At 42.0% G+C, this 13379-nt stretch overlaps 1 protein-coding gene across 2 annotated transcripts in view; it reads right to left on the bottom strand.

Moving 5' to 3' along the window:
* tspan4a (tetraspanin 4a) overlaps positions 1 to 13379 on the bottom strand; it is a 58146-nt gene that overhangs the window by 26607 nt on the left and 18160 nt on the right. The gene's annotated exons all lie outside the window — the stretch shown is intronic.

A 13379-nucleotide genomic window follows, 5' to 3' on the forward strand; every position in this document is an offset into this window, starting at 1 on the left:
CATAATGATCATCCAGGTAATAGCAACCAACCCAGAAAGTACTGAAGGAAAGGCCACGAGGGTCTGATCAAAGTATTCTAGAGAGCTGTTCATTCAAATTGGATGGGGAAGAAGACAGGAACATGGAGGGGACAACACCAAACCACTTCATGAACAAGAAACATGGAGCACAGCAGTTCTAATGAGGAGGCAACTGGAGATGACAGGAAACACGAGTGCTTGAGACTTGGTGAATTACTTTGATCAAGTACACTTAGGGCACAGGTTCCTGAGAAAAGGGCTGCAATTTCCAGTCCTTCAACAGACAGACAAAGACACTGATCAGGCCTGAAGAACACAAGGTAGTTTGAGCCCTTGTAATAAAAAGGAGCTCTTGAAGAAGCCATGGAAGAGGGGAACCTACAGGCTGTACCTGTAAACCACAAAAAATGGCAAGATGATTACAGTAATTCCTGTTGGCTGATTGGCCTCTGGTCCATTAACTAGAGCCTTTAACTAAGGTGGATCTTATAGGCATTACATCCTCTGGAAGTCTGTCAGGAGGTGGAGGAATAATTGTTCAGTCACAAAGGTACAAAAGGTTAATGAAAAAATTATCTCAGTAAAAATTACCTCAGTTCTGGATGCTGAATGGCATTCAAATGCTTTGTCAGAATCCAGAGCTTTCAATGGGTCAGCTATAGGTAGAACATAATCAGTGCAGTCACAGTTCTGAAGCCTCAGATAAATCTCCTGCAGTTGACAAATCCCAGCAATTGTTGCACACCTTTCAGGGGTCATGACCTGCACCACATACGCTTTTTGTACATCCATCTGCACTGGTCCAGAAATCTAATCTAAAAAGGTGGTGGAAGAAAATACATTTTTTGGTAGGAGGCATCTCAACCTGGCCCCACTGGCTCTAATGATTGATGACAAAAAGGCTAAAATAATTTCCTTGAGGATAAATAAAAGATAAGATAAATTATCTTAATATTGATATATACCTACCTATCCTTCTACAACTCATTTTATACCTTGGAGGCATGAGGCCGCGATACTACACACAATAATTCAGAAGCAATTTCGAGATGTATCCATTTTTTAGATGTTTAGGCTCTTTTCTATTAACACCCTGCAACCCTTTGGATTGACATTCCTTGTACATGGTACCTTCATCGCACTCACAATAAAAGCAGAAACATAAAGTTTAATATATTCATTCATATAAAACAAATCAAGGAATAGAACTAGTGTGCAAAGAAATACCAACATTTTACAGTGGAGTGGCACTAGGAAGGAGTTCAATACAAGTTCAATAGTGCAATCGTGCATGGTATCAGCTTCTAGCATGGATACAAAACTCTTCAAGAATTCATGGCCCTTGAACTGTATTTAAAGTATAGTAGTTTTAGTAAAGGAAGGTATATGTAGTGAGGACATTGTTACTGAAGCTATGGAAGCTACGGAAGCCCTTTCGCAATTTTGAAAGGGTTCAATTTGAGAATAAATAAAATTATTTCTTAGAAGAACCTCTGTTCCCTGATGGTCTAGTGGTTAGGATTCTGCACTTTCATCAACACGGCCCGAGTTCAATTCCCGGTCAGGGAAGTGCTGTGGAAGTTTCCCATTTACGAGGCAGTGGTGGCCTAGAGGTTAAGGAAGCGGCCCTGTAATCAGAAGGTTGCTGGCTGCTCACTAAGGGTGATGGTTAAAAGCAGAGGACACATTTCGTTGACAACATGGATATGAGATGTCAGCTGAAATGCTAAAGTGACTCCCTCAAAGGACCATCAAGAGTGCAGAGTAAGAGCAAGAATGTCAATTGAAGTGCAAGGAAATGCTGAGAATAGGAGGAAAAATTATTTTAAAAATTGCTTCTCAGTGATAATAGCTGAAGGACGTCTGTAAGGACAGAAGTTCCCGGGGCCAGGTTAACAAAGAGCAGGTTGGAGCAACACTTTTTCTTCTCACCTCCCGTCTGAGCATGAACGTGCATGAATTCCAATTTTCAGAAAGCAGAAAAATCTGCCTCGCCTTCTCATCAAAGAGGGAGCAGTGGCTGAAGAAGACATAATAAGCGTTCCGCTCATGAGCAACTGGTCACAGCATTTACATAAAATATATATATATATATATATTCCTACTGCCAATTCATGGAGGTGCGAGGAAGTGAAACAGCAGCCTTTGCCTTTTGAGAACCGTGAGTGACTCAGCAAATCCTTTGCTCATTCTCTGTCACCGTGTACCAGATTTATGTTTCCGTCTGTACGGGACATTTCTGATACGGAAGCATTGTTCAAATCCCGGTGACATGCAGGATAAGTGACGCTTCGTTTCCCTTTCTGCAAACAGTCTAGAGACCAAAAAAAAAAAAAAAAAATCCCAAACCATGTTCAACATTGGAACAATAATATTGTTTCAAGACTGGTATAGGTATGCTTTTTTTTTGTTCTGAATTTTTGTTCTGATCTTGTTGAGCAGACAGCATATTTTAAAGTACAACCACATTTGTGTTTTTCCTTCTTGGCCTACTTGCTGCAAAACCAGTGCTCCCTTGTTTTATTGAGTGACTTTTTCCTCTGCAAAGCACACTGTGTGCAATGTTTTACTTTTCTGAAACAGAATTTGCTTAATGCAGCTGCATTAAGAGACATGATACCATTTTCTGTCCCAGCCCAGGGGCTGTCTGCTCTGACTCTCCGCTCTCTGAAGTTCCTCTCAAAGCCTGAAAGATATATATGAATTAGATGACCAGGTAAAACTAAATTAGCCCACCGAAAGAGGGTGTTTGCTCTGCAATGGTAATCTGGTCAGCACTGCGTCTCTGCCCACTGGATTAACTTTAAATGAGTCATTCCTCAGTACACTGTTTGCACGAAGGGAAGAGAACGATACTTCTACATTAGACCAGGTATGGGTGAGAGCCGTATTAAAGCAAACATCCGGCTCCTACATTTTCCATGTTCTTTGTTTAAAATATTTCAGTTTGTGTGTTTTCTTTGCACAATTTTGCGTTTCAGTTTTTTTTTTACAGGTCAGATTAATAAAAATACATAGAGAGGCATGTCTGAATGCTAATGGTTTTATCAACATTCTGAAAACATTGCTTCCAATTTGTGCAAATGCTTAATTGCAAATGTCATTTTTATGTATTTTGCCCTAATTGCTACTTGTCATTAAACTTTGGAATTTTGCTAGGTTTCAGCACAGAAATGGACTGGAATAGAAGAATTTCTCTCATGATGGTCCTGAGATTGCTGCTGAGGATGTTGTGGTTTTCACCTCAGCACTTTGTGCAACCTCTGCAGAACCATTCCAGGGATGCAATAATAATGGCTTGTTGGTACAGCAGGCAACAAGCTTTAAGCTTTATTTTCCTAATGTTGCATATTATGCAGTCAAGGTACATGAAGATTTCAGATTTCCCCCTCACAGAAATTGAATCCGCTGTAATATTCATGCAAATTTCCCATATTTCGAGATATCTCAAAATGGATCATTCTCCAACCACTACAGAGGGATATGAGGTACTTACTGAGGATAATCCCAGTGTCTCCCGGTGTGTGTACTCCGCAAAACATGCACACAAGAGAGTTTTCATTCCATTGGCTCACAGGTAATGAGGCACGCGCAAATGGTTGGGGATTGGGCCTAATTAATTTAGCTGTGCTCCACATAACACCAGAACTAAATGGATGCGTGAGGACAATGAGCTACTTTAATTTTGCATGAAACAAGACTAACCTCTTTCAGACAATGAGATGAAGTAATCTAATGTGGGACTTGGTATAAAATGGCCAAATATTAACAAAAGAGAGCGGAAAGGCGGCGTTTTTTATGAGCTTGCACAGCAGATGCTGCAGTAATACCTTATGTTTTGTGCAAGTGAATGGATATAATGACACTGACTTCTGAATCTAAAATTGGGCAAAAACAAGAAAATGATTGTATGTATGATTGTATCTTGAAGAAAAAGGACATTCTGAAATGCAGCTACTCATAACAGAGAGAGAGAAGAGAGAACTGAGCTCGTGCGAGACGTATCTCTGAAAATGAGACGTGGGCTTGACAGAAGCCCTTCTGCAGCTGGTTTGCTGGTGCTGCCAAAAGCTCAGATTCATGAGCGGTTTGTCATCGGTATATGAGGTGAACGTGCCAATCTGATGCTACCCGCAGACCGTCCCCGCGCGTCTCACGCCTGCTGCTCTCACACCTGTTCCTTACCTCCGGACCCCGGCGGCCCACCGCCATTCTGCTCGTATCGCCAGTCAAGCGTTTATCGGTGTGCTTTGGTGTCCCCACCAATGCCTTGGGCTGCCGCTGCGACCTGACTAATTAATTTAAGCGAACGCAAGGGTGGGTGGGGGGTGGGGGCAGTGTTTTTATCATTCTCATTCAGGTCACCTCGCTCCCACGGGCAGCCACTGTGATGCAGCTGCAGCAGTCTGTAGACCTCAAGGATGGCTCAACAACAGAGCGCCTTTCAGCGATCATCTGAGAGCTCCTTCTACCCCCCTCAGCCCTGCGCCTTCTGCACGGCACCATCTTTCTATTGCTCTTTTAATCCCGCTCAACTCTTTAAACCCTTCTGACACTGCAGCATTGTCGCTTTCTTCTCTCAGCGCAGTTTTCTGTTTGCAGTGCTTGGTCTATTTTTTGTCTGGAAGTGTTCGTAAATAGCTACATAAATGGGAGAACTGTACGGTGCTTATTAGCAGTTTGCTGCTGCTTCTCACTAACGCAGTTTACAGATAATGCAGGATTCATGATACCTGGACTGTGTCAGTAATTTCGTCACATCTAAATATGATTCTTGAACAAAGTCAGATACTCAAGTGAATTTAACACATTTTCTAGTTGCTTTCTGTAGATTTCTAATTATAATAGGTTTATGGGTTTCTAAATACCTGGTTAAATGAACCAGGTTCCAACACGCCTATAAGACAAGATCAGTGCTACCAATCCACTTCAAGTATATTTTATCCTATGAAGAGACAAGATAGTTGAAATGCAAAAGCACTCATAATCCACAAGAGATGCAACAAGACTGAGCAAACCAGCTCATGTCTGCCCCATAGCAACCTGACTATACATTTACCACTGCTTCCAATTTCGCATTTATGACTCAATATTCTATCATGTCCCAAAGTGATTTTTAACAAAAGGAAGTAATCATTTCTAATGTTTCCCTAACCTCACAGCACTCTGGGGTTTTAAAGAGGCTAGCAACAAATTCAAAGAACAAATTATTATGTGCTGTTACTGCTTTACAAAATAGATGTTTTGGACACTGAAATTCTCCTCAAAATTTCCCCCTACCATTGGCCTTTTATTGACTAACTGGTCCACGAGGGCGTCTTTTAATAACGGCGTGGAAAGTAATTCCAACAGCGAGAAAACTCATCCCCTAAGTAAAAAATGCATCAATAGAAGTTATAATACACACATAACTATGTCTCAGAGCTATCATTAGCCAAAATTAATTAAGCAATTTATCTTTTTCCTGCCTACAGATATCTCTAGATCAGGAGATTTGTGCGTTTCCAGGATATCTAACATACCTTTGAATCATTCTTTAGATACCACACAGAGTGGAGGTAAAAGAAATCAAAGAAAGCAGCTAAGCAGGCACACGTGTCACCGCCAGTTTAATTCCCCCTTCAACAAAGCGCCGATGTGAAAGATTGACCTCTCTCACCTGGTCATGGTTGCCAGTCCCGGTGCACAGAGTGCAGGCCACGCCCACTCCTCATAACAGGACTGGCTGCACCAGTGCTCTGGGTCTGGTTTTGTTTCACACGACCGCGCTCTGCTGTGTAGCGCCTGTTTTAATCTGAGTCGCAGTGACTCTTCCTAGTTGGGTGTTCCTTGTCAGAGTGATTCTGCTGTCTGTCAATGTTTAATTGTCTTTAGCGTCTGTTTATCGTTGTCTCTCATGCCCATCCTGTTTGGTGTTCCGCTGTGCTCGTGTGTCCTCTTCCCAAAGTACTGACCCTGCTTGTCTGATTTCAGTGAATGTCAACCTTGTCAAGTCAGTGTCATGACAAATTTCTACAGTAGATAAAGGAAGTAGCATGTGAGACCCATTTTAAATTAAATGTCTACAGACATAATTCATCTTCTGGATGTCAGACATAATTACACACCAGCAAAAAGGGCACGGTGGATCGTTCCTATGCTCAAAGATAAGTATCAAGCAGTAATTTCTTTCATCCTATCCATTTAAATGAGGTTAATAATACTTAGTTGGGCTGTAGTAAAGGGCGCAAGCAATCAGCCCACGCAGTCTCGAACCCAGGACCAACTTTTTCATCCTCTCAAGCATGGCTAGGGCCAGACCTTAAAATAATTCCCTACAAACTTTTCAAGCACAGAATGGTATTATGAGGCCGTGCAGACTGCTGCTATCTGATCAGTTTGCAGACTGCAGCAAATATATCTGTAACACAATACACATATGTCTTTGAAACAATGTCAAAGCAGTAATTTATTCTGCTGATAAAGAGAGTTATTTTTAGCATATTGTTCCTTTTAACGAATTGAGACAGCAAAACACTGCTAGTTATTTTCTGAATACGATCCTCTATGTAGATAAAAAATGCCTCGGTGACAGAAAGGTGGAACATATTTGACTGAAAACCTTAACCAGTTGTGACACACTTTTTGTCGTGCATTGTCAGACTCGAAAGACTGTAAGGCCTACAAAATACCCCTGTTGCCTGAAATATGAAACGCAACTTCATGCGAATCAAAACTGTACCGAGTTCTTCTGCTGACTTTGATGCTATTTTTAATCAGCATTGATCCTTTTTCATTACTGCGGAGATCAGAGACTCCTCAGGCGTCCGGATAGCTCCAGAACATTTCCCATGGTGCCCAACGTTCCCTTCTGCTCGGATCAATGTCACTCATTTGTTTATTTACTAGAATGGAGTCCTCAGCTGTTCCACTGCATCCATCAGGGTCTACAGAGCTTTTTAAACATTAATCCCAGCTCTGCAGGGTGTGGGATGGAAGGTGCAGCAGAAGTATGGTGACCTGCAAGGAGCAAGAAGGCTGGACACACTGTCAGGCCACAGTTGGCAATGATTGCCACGGAAGGAAGCATAGTGGATTCACATGATTACACATTTTATTCGCCAGTGCACAGAGACATAAAGGTCTAATAAGCCAAAAAATTATTGCTTTTCATAACTTGGTGTCAGCATGATATGTTTGTTTGTTTCTAAAAAATGCTTGAGGCAGTATTTTCATCTCTGCAGATCACATATAGCACAAATGTCTTCAGAACATTCTGGCCTTGAGTTAAACGAGCCTGTGCTGAACATGAACCAAGCTCACATACTGATGCCTTGGCAACCATGTTATAAAATGGCCACAGTGATTTCTTTGATGTGAGAGCTCGTTATTGTGGTGCCATTAAATAAATCATTGATATACCTTGAATGCTCTGTATTCTCAATGCATAAGATAACGATAAAAACAGCTAAATTAAAACTGGAAGTCAAATTATGAAACTTCTTTTTTCGGAGCATTGAGGACTATTTTACACCAGTTAATTATGTCAATGTATTAATGTTAATGATGTACATGCCTTACTACACTGAAAATGTTTAAACTACAAGAAAATGTTTGTAAAATACAGGATTATTTCATATATTTTTATTTATATTTATGTCATAAATGCAGTATTTTACTGTAAAAACAGAAACCTGCTAGATTAAAATTAAAATTTCAGGTGATGGAGTGATCGGGCGCTGAAGCTCTACATGTAGAGATGAAATTATATTTATTAAACAGAAAAGGGCACGATGGCCAAAACTACAAAGAAACATCACAAAAAAAAAACAGAACCGTGTGACTGTCATGAAACACGCTAACCGCACAACTTGTGGCTCCTTCACACACTCTTTTAATGGGTCATGATCACTCGCGCCTAATGAGCAGCATGTGGGAGTGATCAGGACCCACTAATCAGGTACACAGGCACCCGCTGTGTGAGCTGTGTGACAGTACCCCCCTCAAAGGGGAAGGCAGCGGAAACCACAGGTCCCCCGTGCTTGTCACTCTGCTGTGGTCCTCCATGGCACGGAAGACCCTCTGGCTGTGTACCTACATTTACATTTACAGCATTTGTCAGACGCCTTTATCCAGACCCCCTGGAGCGGGACTTAAGTGTCTGGCTCAGGGACACAATGGTAGTAAGTGGAGTTTGAACCTGGGTCTTCTGGTTCACAGGCGAGTGTGTTACCCACTAGGCTACTAAGACCCCTAGCATGCTGGTTGGGAGGGCAAGGTGGGTCCTGTTTCAGATCAGTTTTCTGGGGAACCCAACCGGGACACGGCCGATGAGGTTCCAGGACATCCAGAACCTTCTTTCTTAACCGCTAGGCAACCACTGCCACACAAAAGGAGAAATAAGCAGAGGATGGTTTCGATCATTGACCTCTGGGTTATGAGCCCAGCATGCTTCTGCTGTGCCACTCATCAGCCCAGATGGGACTTGAACCCACAATCCCTGGATTAGGAGGCCAATGCCTTCTCCATTAGGCCACTGGGGCTCACAAAATATCTCCACTCCAATATTTCCATCTCCATTAACCACATTAACATCTGGGCGAAGAAGCCATCTTTAAGCCCTGAAAGTTACAAGTGGACCATGGCTACTGTAAAGTGTCCACAGGCCTGAAGTAGTCCAAACACCTCTCCTACACCTCCATCAGACCTGTTCAGACCTCTAACAGAAGGACCTGACTAACTCATGGAGCAACACACACAGAGCATGTCGTGCAGAACTCCAGGATGTGCTCTTTAAAACGCACGAGCTCTTTAAAATGTTACCAAGAAGGAGTGAGCCACACGATTGGGAGTTATTTGTGTCTATTTTGACTTTGCTACCTACACAAAGGTCAGGCTTCTTATCTGATTTTTTTTCCTGCTGTGTGTTAACAATGTCCAGGCAATCCTGAGGAGGTTTTATCTATGGATGTTCCAGGTCCTGGATTCAGGAACAGGTCACAGAGAGCCAGAGCATTTTTTTCACAGCCTGCAGACTGAGCAAGCACCAGCGTAACAGCATTTTCATGTCATTTCAAGGCCCTTTTAAATAAAAATCCCATCCTGGCTCTTGTGTAGCCATGCTACCGGTCTGACAGCCTGACAGCACCTTGGAGGTCGGAGCAACTGCATTATTATTTCCATCAGCTAGTGCCAAGCTCCAGCCAGCCAAGTCTTGGATGTCTGACAGAGCATATCGCTTATATAGTGGGATCGGAGCCCCTTGTTGTGAGCAATATTATCTCTCATGCATCCACAATATATTTATAATTATTAAGTGCAATATTTTGTATTCTGCCAACGTCACTCTAAATGCCCAAATGTGCACTTTGGCAATTTACTGGCAAAGTAAATGTGCTGTCTGCTAGAAAAAATCGCATCATTAAGACACTTAAAAACTTCAAAGGACACGTATTTTCCTCTCAAATAAGACTTGCTACACTCTGAAAATGAAGCTCTAATGACTTGCTTGCAGCTTATAATAAACAGTTTCATCATTTTCTTGCATTTGTGCTGTTGTGTTTCATTGGAAACAGGACTTGTTGGACGATTTAGTACACAGTTCAAGTGTCACCCTTTATAATTTCACAGTAATCCTGCCAATCTTTAAGTGAGAACCCTGCCACGGAGGTGAACAGAAGCTTTATTGCATGTTTTTTTTTTTCAGGTGCCTGTCAGGCAAACATCAGCACGTCATCTTTCTCATTAGTGCTGAGTGGATGAGGGGATGCAGCGCAGACGTAGGGACAGTAGGGAGAAGAAATGCAAAGCCTGCTCTAATGTTTCATTCAGAAGCTGCAGCAATTAACTCCTGAAACTAAGAGCCGCTTCATACTGAATGGATCTGCATGCAGATTTATACGAATTGAAACTGTTCTTTAAAACCACAAAAAGGACTGGAGATGATGGGAGCATGGCAATGCAGACATATGTGGAAACGTTAGTGATGCAACGTATGTTTTCGGGTGCATATTTAGCACCACTTGTGCACAGAATAATATGGAAAAAATCTTTATTTTTTTGTAAGTAAACAGCCATGAATGATTATATTCAAAAAGAAATGCTGGAAATAGAGTTAACATTTCTTGAAAGCGCAGCCTGATAACCGAAAAAGGAAGAAAACATGACTGATAAAAAGGCAATGATCCTCTAATGTCACTGACATCTGAAGGTAGAAACTTGAGATGACACTCAAAGAGGACTCTGACTTTGAACAGCAGACCTCAGGCCATGAGAGCCGAGGCGCTTAGTTCTGAACCCAATGCAAAACCCAGGCAAAATCTGCCCCAAAAAAGAAAGGACAGCATAATTCTTCTATGTTCTTCTATGTAAAATCAAGGTATATTCATTTTGACTGCTGTTCTTCGCATCTTGAGCTGGGCTGGGACCACCTAATTTGCATTTCTAATGCAAGTGCCAGGTTCCTGAATAGAAATGCCTATTCAGGTCAATCATCTTTCATCTTTCAGCAACGTGATGATCAATCATCTTTCAGCAACATGATTAATTATCATATTCAGATACCACAGTTTCACCAGCAGTAAGGGATATAATCAAAGCAGCAAAAAAACAAAAGCAGAGCAGGCGTGATTTGTGTGTAATTAGAAATTGTCTCAATGAGGAGATCAGTACATTCTGATGTCGCACATTTTCTTAGCCAAGTTGATCGTTTTCCGCTGTGTGGCCATTTTTTAATTATGCATTTATTCATTTTTATTTTTTGTACTTTATGTATACGGGATACTTTTTGTTTTTACAGCAGTTTGGTATCCACAGTGTTTTTTATATATATAAATACATTTGACTAGGCCTGACATTCCCTTCTACAACTAGTTGAAAATCTGTAAAGTTGCTGGTGTGGGATGACATGTTTTCCAGGATGCCAAGCGGCCGTCCAGGCTGAGCCACACCGCTGGCGTGTTAAAAACTGCTCTAGAGCAACATGGTGCATTCAGGGGTACAATGGTAGAAACCAAATGCATAAGAGTTTCAGCAAAACTACTAATTTTGTGGGTTGTCTGCTTGATAGCTGAGCCCCTTAACCCCCAGGCCACTACCGCCCCTGCTTGCATTCCAACTGTTACCTTGAAAAGGAAACGTAACAGAAGCTCCAGCTCCACGGCGAAATAATGTTAAATATTTTTCCAACCGCCACAGCCCAATATTTACTTGGATAGAAGTGATCGATTGGAGGCCAGGCAGAAGCAACAGATTGTAATCAAAGCTCACTGCATCATGAGCTATGCTCTGTGTGTATAGAGCAGACTGCTCTGCTCTGACCTACTTAAGACCAAACTTATGGCTCATGCATCTCATTCTAATTGAGGTTTTGCTTACTTTTCAATTCTCCAATTTTCCCTGTTTGACACCCCCCCATCACACACACAGTTTCTTTTAGTTGTGTTTTTTGTCATCTGCACAAACTCCTCTGTGTGGAAGCGCCATGTTGGCGTTAACAAGATTAATTATAGACTGACGTTAATAGAGTGCTGTACACGGAGCCCTCCGGGGTGCGGAGGTTCAGGTCTTCTGCTGGCTGCTCGATTATCACAGGGTCTCCACGTGTTTCAGAGGCCAGCGTTGTTGTAATTCTGCTGTTAACTCATTTATACCACAGTTGGTTTGCTGAGTAAAAAAAAAAGAGAGAAAACCTTTTTTATGTCCTTCAGTTGCTCATCAAATATCTGAAACCCACGCACCCAGCTCAGCATGGGGTACACTAGTGTGGGCCAGGGAGGGTGTACTGAATGTACCTAAATTCTTATCAGATAATGGTGCCGGGGTAGAGATAAAAAAAAAATGCATAATACCTTAAAAAAGGGGAAATAATGAAGGCATAATGAGAACCAGGGGAAGTGGAAAGGACCGATGTTTTTTTTTTTATATTTCACCATTTAGAAGAGGCTCATTTTACAGTTGACAAATTAATTATGTTTCAGATCAAGGCACCGACATGGGCATGATTGGAGGCAATTAAAAACATGTGCATCTTTTTTTCCAACAAGTTCCATGTTGGCCCACATTGTCATGCCACAGCAGGTGTCATGCCACAGAGTGAAAGTGATACTGAAGTGATTGTTATTGTGATACACATCACAATGACAATCACTTCACTTCACTTCAGTGGCACCTCAGTGGCACCTTGACGGATTGGGATTCGAACCATCAATCTTCTTAACCACTAGGCCACCACTGACCCTTACAGAGGCGCAAATGCTAGACATTTTGGGATCAACTGTGGGTGATCAGGACCCAACACCCAGTGAATGGTGACACCTGGCTAGCCCAGAACTGACTACTCATCACACATATAGGTGAGTGGTGGTAGGGGTGGAAGTAACGTAGTGGGTAACATACTCATCAATGTACCAAAAGGCCTCAAAGTCCCAGCTTCAAAACCCCACTTACTACCATTTTGTCTCTGAGCAAGACACTTAACCCTGAGTGTCTCCAGGGGGGACCGTCCCTATAAGTACTGATTGGATGTAAGTCACTCTGGATAAGGGCATCTGATGAATCCCATTAATATATTTTTTTGAAAACAAATTTAAAGACTTACAGAATTACAGAATATCATATCTGGTGCCATCTACTGGTATTGCATTCTTAAGTAACAGCCACAAATGTAGGTGAACACCACTAATTTCATATGAATTTTGAACATATGCTTATATTTCATATGTATGGATTAATTTCATAGAATGCTGGTAGACTGTAAATGGGCATGTTATTTTGTTGATATATTTTTGAGGCATGAACGTGTTAAATAAGCTGATATTTTACACACTTCATATGCACAATGTCCATCCAACATTTGGTTGTGATCAGACCTCATATTGTGGCATTCATGTCCCAGTCCTGAAGTAAATCCCACGTAGAGTGGGATCTCATTAGCCGGTTCTATTTTTTTTTTGTTAATGGTTTGGTCAAGAGGTTCCTCCACTTGCGCTCTCGCTCTCTAATTCACAGGAGGCGGTGGCGTGTCTGCACATTCCTCCGATCTGACCTGACTCTAAATGTGCCTGGCCCTCACCCACACCCCCTCTAACACATAAATGAACTGTGGCCCACCTCTGGCACCCTGTAATTTAAACAACTGGGAGTTGAGAGTCTGGACAGCTGCAGGATTTCTGCTGAAGCGAAAGTCAAAGGCCGCATTTTATTATCAATATCACACACACACACAAACACACACACAGACAGGCAGCCAAAAAGAAGCAATATATTTATACCATCGCTGCCACGTGGTTATTTAAAATTCACAGAGCACCCTCTCTTCACACATTTCGGTATCAGAGATAGGCGCCGAGAACTGAGCGTCTGGGCATAAAAGGCCCCTG

The sequence above is a fragment of the Denticeps clupeoides genome, chromosome 16 (assembly GCF_900700375.1).
Source record: "Denticeps clupeoides chromosome 16, fDenClu1.1, whole genome shotgun sequence".
NCBI classification, from domain to species: Eukaryota; Metazoa; Chordata; class Actinopteri; order Clupeiformes; family Denticipitidae; genus Denticeps; species Denticeps clupeoides.